Source organism: Lagopus muta, chromosome 1 (assembly GCF_023343835.1).
Source record: "Lagopus muta isolate bLagMut1 chromosome 1, bLagMut1 primary, whole genome shotgun sequence".
Classification (NCBI taxonomy): Eukaryota; Metazoa; Chordata; class Aves; order Galliformes; family Phasianidae; genus Lagopus; species Lagopus muta.
Genome location: NC_064433.1, coordinates 132,701,421 through 132,709,651, shown reverse-complemented (window position 1 = coordinate 132,709,651; position 8,231 = coordinate 132,701,421). Strand labels below are relative to the sequence as shown.

General features: G+C 41.7%; 1 long non-coding RNA gene across 1 annotated transcript; it reads left to right on the top strand.

Annotated features, from left to right (window-relative positions):
• Nucleotides 1–2: 2 nt before the first annotated feature.
• On the top strand, nucleotides 3–3,141 carry LOC125688326 (uncharacterized). The gene is made up of 3 exons (XR_007374671.1): nucleotides 3–149; nucleotides 1,282–1,369; nucleotides 2,832–3,141. It is a non-coding gene; the product is annotated as an uncharacterized LOC125688326 (long non-coding RNA).
• Nucleotides 3,142–8,231: the final 5,090 nt, after the last annotated feature.

Genomic DNA, 8,231 nt, shown 5'->3' with positions numbered 1-8,231 from the left:
AGGCCGCCTCTCGGCCGGCGGAGCCCCGCGGCGGGTGCGGGACTGGCGGGCTGCGGAGCTGAGTGGCTTTGCCGGCTCGACACCGCCGGGCCTGGAGGCGTTGACTTCAGCTCTGCGTGTTTTCCTTCGGGCTGCCCTCAGGGCTTCTGGTAAGCCGTGACCTAGAAGATCTCGCTAAAGCTTCTGACCTGCTCCGGTCACCGGTCCAGCTGCGTCGTGTCCGTGATAAAAAGGGCACAGCACTCCTGAGTGCACGGACCTTCTGCCTGGGATTCCTCAGGGAATGAGCGCTCTGTGCAGCCACTGTCTTAAACCGTGGTGACCTGATGTAGCTCAGCTTTGCTATTCGGAGCTTTGTTTGCTTGCCGTCTGAGAAGTCATCTCATTTGACCACCTGTCTCTACCACTGTGTTGGGGTGTCGGCTTCTCCAGTTCAAACAGTAGTTTCTTCCTTCTGGATTTAAGTGGTAACTGTTCTCATTCGTTGGTTTAATGATGACATTAAGCATATTCAAACATTTTTTAAAATGTAAATTTTTCCAGAGAAGGAGAAGTTTCTCTTCAATTTCTTCCTTGCCCTTACTCTTCAATTCAGTGCCCTCTCCTCCCTGAATTTGCTTTTGCCTCCTTCATTTTGATTCCAACTCTTGGTCACTCCTCAAAGATGTGTCTGGTGGATACTTGAAGTGGTTGACTATTCCCACCTCTGCTTTTATTCAAACCTTCTGAAGATCCATAGGCATTAGCTACATTTACATTCCAGATGATGTAAGCATACTTTTTAATATGAATTACAAACAATTTAAGAAGAAGCTTCCCTTTAGAGTCTGCACAATTCCCAAACCACTGTGAAGGGACTGCCATCAACTTGTTTAGAAAAAATGTGGGAAGGAATGTTTTTCCTTACTAAACGGAAGAGCATATTTTCTTTCCCAGACTTAGAGACTATCATTACTATTTCCATAGGGGGAAGCTTGGTCTTTTTTTTTTTGTAGAAGTGCTAGATTGCTTCTCTCTTGGTTTCATTAACACTAATTAGAGAAAAGAAGGGATTCTCCTGCTGGGCTTCTTCCATATTGACAATTAGAATGAAGAGCTTCCTTGAGCCACGGAGTTCTCAGAGAGCAAGGCTGAGAAATATTTACCAACTTACTGGAGGAGAAGCCCTTTTAAGCTAGATGTGTAATTTTCTATTCCTGCTGCCCTGCGTGCTCATAAGCTTTTGCAAACTCAATTTTATCTTTGCCAACTGAGTATTTTTAGCTGTTTTTTCCTTCACAGTTTTCGAATCAAGGGTTGTGTTAAGGTGACTGGCTAACACTGGAACGTTCCATTTCAGCAGTCCTCAGAACAGAGATACTGGAGTGCTGTAAGTGTTTATTTGCACAATAATTAAAGCAACTCTTCCTATTAAGCTGCACACACTAGTTTGAAAGTTGATGACAGGTGGGGTTTCAGAGAAGGAAATCTACCCTAGTAGTTGGCAATAACAAGGAAAGCATGGAAATAGGGAGCATGCTAGGAACCCACCTTTTCAAGGAAGGATAACACCTACCTATCTGAAATATACTGAAATATATAATTTCCACAATTTTGATATATCTGCTACAACCACACTTCTCAAGTAAAAACTGAGAGAAGTGTGACATTATTCTAGAGAAACTAATCATGAGGAACCCAAAGTACAATTTTAAAAGAACACACGCAAGCGTAAGCACTGCCAAATTTGTGACTCAGTAGCAAAGTATGCATCATTCTCAGAGCAGAGAGAATGTTTCCTAGGATTTCTTAAGAGTGTTCTACATGGATTTACCATGAAACATCTAGTAGGACTCCAGTTAAAGGAGAATAATTTTGCTCATATCTGTTCTCATTCCGCCACAGAACTGGTTTCCCTAATGAGTTGAGAAACCCCATCTGTTACTCCAGTTATACACTCAACTGTGTGGATGTACCTGTGTACTGAGCTTACGTACATTTGGGAAAAGCCTATTGTTGCTTCCAACTGCAGGCCTCTGGGGCATGCTTCAGGACTCAGACCTCTGAGCAGATGGCAGGTTGCTGCTAGTAAGGCTGTGTAATTCATAAGCCAGTCAGCATCAAGAAAGTAGCTGGAGACTTGTGTCCTTCAGTATGCTGCAGTAGATTACCAAGGTGAAATTCAGAGCAATGCAGTGATTCATTCTGTTGACCCTGAAAGTTATGACAGTTGACACATCCATCACTATCACGCATCTATAGATGAACACATCTGTTTCAACAACATCAGAGCTTGTGTCCACCAGGATGCTCAGTCCAAGAATTTATTGAATCACATAATTTTGGGGTTGGAAGAGACCTTAAAGACCACCCTACACCCCGATGTGGGCAGAGACACCTCCCACCAGACCAAGTTACCCAAAGCCCCACCCAATCTGGCTTTTGAAGGCCTCTGGGGACTGGGCATCCACAGCTTCTCTGTGCAACCTGTTCCACCAGCTACATAGTAAAGAATTTCTTTCTAATAGTTAATCTAAATTTCCTCTCTTTCAGTCAAAGCCATTACCTATTGTCCTATCACCTCATGCTCTTTTAAAAAGTTCCTTCCCATCTTTCCCATAGGCCCTAGATAATGGAAGGCTCTTCAGAGCCTCCTCTAGGCTAAATAATCCCAACTTTCTCAGCCTGTCTTCATAGTGCTTCAGCCCTCTGAACATCATAGAATCAGAGAATCACCACGATTAGAAAAGTTCTCTAAGATCATCCAGTCCAACTGTCCACTTACCACAGATATTTCTGCACTAAACCATGTCCCTCAGTGCAACATCTAAATGTTTCTTGAACACTTCCAGGGATGGTGACTCAACCACTTCCCAGGACAGCCCATTCCCCTCCTCTGGACCTGCAATGAGCAATTTCTCATTTTGCTTATGCTGGAGCCCCAGAGCTGAATGCAGTACTCCTGGAGGAAACAGAGAAGAGGGAGACAACTACCTCCATCACCCTGCTGGTCACACTTCCTTTGGTGTAGCCCAGGATACAATTGGTTTTCTGGGCTGCAAGTGCACATTACTGGCTCATGTTGAGCTTCTCAGCATCCAACACCTCCAAGTCATTCTCCTCAGGATTTCCCTCAGTACATTCTTTGCAGTAACTGGAAGCATGTTTTCATGTGTTCAGCCCATTGTCCAGTATTTCCACACAAAGGAAATAGTTTCTCTTTGATCAGGTGTATCTGTCAGCACTCGGAGCAAATTTATACAGATTAGAGCAAAAAATCTCAAACTGACATTTTAGGTGAAAAGCCTGAACACACCAACTATCTCAAAAGACAGCTTTTAGTATTTGGAATTTTGTTTAAAATAAAAAATAAGCTTCTTTTTTTCTACTAGAGCTGAGAGATTTTTCAACACTTCTCCATGTTTCCATGTGTAACTGCAGCTTAAGTGGAGAAGATTTCAGCAGTTGTGTGACTGCTACTGCAGCTCTTAAGCAGGAATGCAAGCAGTGCTAGGAGTGCCTTTCTCCTTCCATCCACCCAGATAAATGCATATCACTGTGGATTTATTTACAGAGTGACAGGATGCTTCTGTTCTATCTTTTCTGTGACTGTTTTCTCTGCTTCCTGAGAGAAATGCTGACATTTGCTGGGGATTTTTCATTTTTTGCCTTCAGCATGCAGACGTTCTATAGCCTTGTTCATTCCCAAATGTAACTTGGTGTATACAGTTTAACAGGGCAATGTTTAACCCACCACAACTAGGAGGTCCTCCAAATCCCTGCTTTTTTGACTTTACCAATTGCTACTTAAGTAAATCATCAGTACTTGTATTACTAACATTACCTCAGTAGTTCTGGTATGAAATGAAGTCAGATGCCAGAATGACTTGCAGAGGTATTACTGATATCCTTAAGACTTCTTTGAGGTAGAGACAGTATGTTGGCACACAAAAAAATCATCAAAGCCAAAGAAAGTGATGGCTTCACTAGCCAACAGATGGGTCCGTGAAATGAAAATCAGGTTTCGCAAGTTTATATCTCTTGATTGATGCACAGCCACCTCAAGATGTTATCCTGCTTTGTGGGTTAGAGCTCTTGGAGTCAGCAAAAGTACAGTTGGAATGACTGTAAGTAATTTGCTATGAAGTCTTTTAGATGGATGCAGCAATTTAATCTTCATATCCAGCTATTTGTTCAAAATGTCTTCAGCTATAGTGAATACAGTCCATCTGCTGTTATGAAGTAGCCATCTAACTTCACAGAACCACAGAATGGTTTGGGTTGGAAAGTGACCTCAAAGTCCAGCCATCCCCAACCCCTGCCATGGGCAGGGCTGCCCCCCACCAGCTCAGGCTGCCCAGGGCCCCATCCAGTCTGGTCTTGAGTGCTTCCAGGAATGGGGCACTGCAGCTTCTCTGGGCAGCTGTGCCAGTGCCTCACCACCCTATGAGTAAAGAATTTCCTCCTAACATCTAACCTAAAATTTTCCTCTTTTAATTTAAAGCAATTCCTCTTATTTCTATCAGACTGTGTTGCTTCTGCATTTGGAATTTCCTATTTACAATGGGCATTCAAAAACTGCTCTTAAAAATTATATGGTAAAGGACAACATATTGAAAAGGAACCTGGAATGGTAGCAGAGGGATCCTCAATTTTGTCTTTTTCAGCCAGAAAGAGGCAGCACACAACAGAGTGTGCACTAAGTGAAAAAAAGGCTGCATGTCCATAATCAGATTATTTAGTCTCTTACTAGAAAACCGCAAAAATTATGTGAACAAAAGCAACAAGTGAACTAGAGTGACAAATTCCTCTGAATTGCAAGGAGAATGCAAAAAAGATGCACACAGGTATAGCAGATTCTGAAATATGATCCTTGAATCTCTGGAAGCAGTAACTTGCTGTGGATTGAGTTTTACAAAATAAACCTCTGTCCCAGTAGACACTGAAAATTCTTGGTTATTTCTAGATAGATTAGAAAGAAGGATGTGTTGCCGCAGAAGCAGGTAGAAATGACAGTACCGTTGTTTCCTCCTACCACCCATGAAAGCTATGGCCTTGGAACAGCATAAGACACTGGAAAAGAAAACTGAGTTATTTTTGCCTGAGCTATGACATTTCTTGCTGAAAAAAAAAAAAAAAAAAGAAGAGCCAGAAAAACAAAATCGGAGCTGTGTGGAAGATAATGTTCATGAGAAAATAGGTGAAAAAATGCTGTACAGCAATTTATTTCTCATGACTGGAGAATGAACCCTTTGCCTTAGGAGTATAATTTATTGTATTTCATAGGGCTGAATTCTAACTGGCTGAACATAAATCACTATGCTAAATGAAGCCTTGGTTGCTTCCAGACACTCGGCAGGATACTTGCCTTCTTTTTTATTTTTGCTAAGCAGCCAATTTTCTGTCTTTTCTATGCATTTCCAGATGTTCTGTGATGGCACTGTCATGGAGTTGTTTCAAAATCTTCAATTTTTTTGTTTTCTCACCTTGCCAATTGTGGTTTAACCCTAGTAGGGAGCTCAGCACCATACAGACGCTCTTTAATGGATGGGATAGGGGAGAGAATCAGAAAGGTGAAAATGTGAGAAATTGTGAGCTGAGGTAAGGACAGGTAATGCCCAAGATGCAGGTAATGCCCAAGTTGCATGCACAAGGAGAACAAAGTTTTTAACTGATTAGTCTGTAGAAGCTTTATGTACAGACTGAATTGGGACCCAATGCTAGCCTAATTGCAAGGAACCCTTAGGAAAAGACCAAAGAATCTAGAGTGGTGAATGCAGCTGGAATTACAACATATTCCTTCACTTAAAAAAGTGGTGCTTTCAGGCTGTCTGGGAAGAATGCCTCAGAAGTTAGGCATATTGTTGAATTTGTGCTTCTCTCCCAGTAGCATCTATCCACTATTCTTTAGTACTTATTCTGAAATCCAAAATGTAGTAATTGACATAGAGGTTTTTTCATTTTAGACTACACAACCTACTACTTGCTCTACCATAAACCCAAATTGCAAAAAGAGGAGCCAAGAGCAAAGATGAAGGACAAGAATCAGATAAGAAGTGAAATTGGACTGGATTTCAGTCATTTAATTATCAGTACATATGGAAAGAAATTAACATGAACACTTTTGTGGTATGAGACCACTATGGTTGTGTGGTACCATAGCTTTTACTCAACACCAGAATATTAGCTGTAGTTAAAATTGTTTCACCACCAAAACAGACAGATTTAAAACTTATGAGGCATGGTTTAACTGCAGTTCCCACACATAAACAAAGGTTAACTATGGCGGGGCCCTCCCTATGGCATCCCTGTCGTTCATTGTAGCACATCAGTCAGGGCACACCCATTGCCAGCAGACTTTTAGTCATCAGCAGCATTCATAACAGCATTCAAAATCTTTTTTTTTTTTTTTTGCTTCTTCCCTCTTCCTTCCACATGTCTGTCAAACACAAACATTAGCTCAGACTTTGTAAGGGTAACCTTGCTATTCTCTCTCACTTCTCTCTCACCTTAACACAAGGAAACCAACTATTGAAGAATAACTGTTTCTCCTAAATCCTATCTGTATCTTACAACACGCAGCAGAAATTAAAAACAATTTTCTCACTATGGAGGTGTCAGTGTTCCACTACCACACCCTTCTAACTTTGTTTTTCCTTCTTATTTCCCAGCAGTATATATCTCTCTTATCACCTCCCTTTCAGGGCAAGCTCCTCAGGACTTTTGGTCCCTACATCCCTCATCCTTTCACAATTTGCAACTTGAATACCAAGGTTAGAGCTCATCTCAACACAGGCTCCAAATGGGGCCACCAAGAGACACTTGAAAATGAGACAAACTGCACTCCAGTCACCAGGCATGAAGCCAAGTAACTAGTTGAGCCACAGACATCTACTTGTGCCCTGGATGTCTACATTAGAGGAGGTAATTCCACTCAGACATGTCTGAACAGCCTATAGCATCTATGATACGTTTTTTGTGCATTTAAAATTAATTTTATTGTTATTTGTTACTGGACAATGTTACAGAAGAGAAAGAAGACAATTTCTTTTATGAGCTGCACTTCATTTTGAACTAGAAATTTTTGTTCTTCCAGTAGTACCTGCAGTAGGTTTTTTGCTCTGCACTAAAACTCAACATTGCCTGGAGAGCTGGCATTCTCCTCATTCAAAAGAAAGTAACCATGTGGAATATACAAGTAGGTTATGAGATGGTTTTCTGTCAGTGAAATATTTTAAAATGTGTTGGCAAATGAAAATAGTGGTGTTAAGCATTCCCAGTTCCCATAGCATTATTCTTTCTCCCTTAGAGACATTCATTGTGTGTGTATATAGATACAAAAATCAGCTGGACTATAGCCATTCATTGGCACTTTGGAAATGGAAGGGGAAAAGAAATGCTGTTTTCAACAGTCACAGAGCCACGGAGAGCTCTTGTGCTGTATTTTAATTAAAATTTACTATTTTTTCTATGCTCAAGGGCTACCTTGGTATAGGAGTAGAAATAATCATATTCGTAGTCATAGATGACCTGGGTTGAAAAGGACCACAATGATCATCCAGTTTCAACCCCCCTGCTACATGCGGGGTCGCCAGCCACCAGACCAGGCTGCCCAGAGCCACATCCAGCCTGGCCTTGAATGCCTCCAGGGATGGGGCATCCACAGCCTCCTTGGGCAACCTGTTCCAGTGCATCACACCCTCTGCGTGAAAAACTTCCTCCTAATATCTAACCTAATCCTCCCTTGTCCCAGTTTAAAACCATTCCTCCTTGTCCTATCAGTATCCACCCTCGTAAGCAGACGTATCCCCCTATACACTCCTTTCAAATATTGGAAGGTCACAATGAGGTCTTCTCAGAGCCTTCTCTTCTCCAAGCTAAATAGTGCCTGAGTAGTTGCCTCTGTTCCCATAGTCCTTGCTTTCTTGTGTTAGCAGCTGATATGCAAGCAGTAGTAGAATACTGCTGCTATGTTCACTGAATTCTTGGGCTATGGTTTATATTTTGCCTGTGCCGTTGTAATCACAACCAGCTCTCCACCCACAATAAATAAAAAGCAGATGGCACAGTAAGCTGCCATGCCCCAATACAAATTTTGTTTATTTTGACATACTTTGAAATCAATTTCTTGCCTTCTATGGATTTCCATGTGTTCCCATCTCCTCTGTCTTTTCTCTAGACTGTATGTGAGTTCTCTGTGTCTGCAGAGGTGGATACACAGCCTGACTCTCAGAAATTCCATTTTGCTGTGT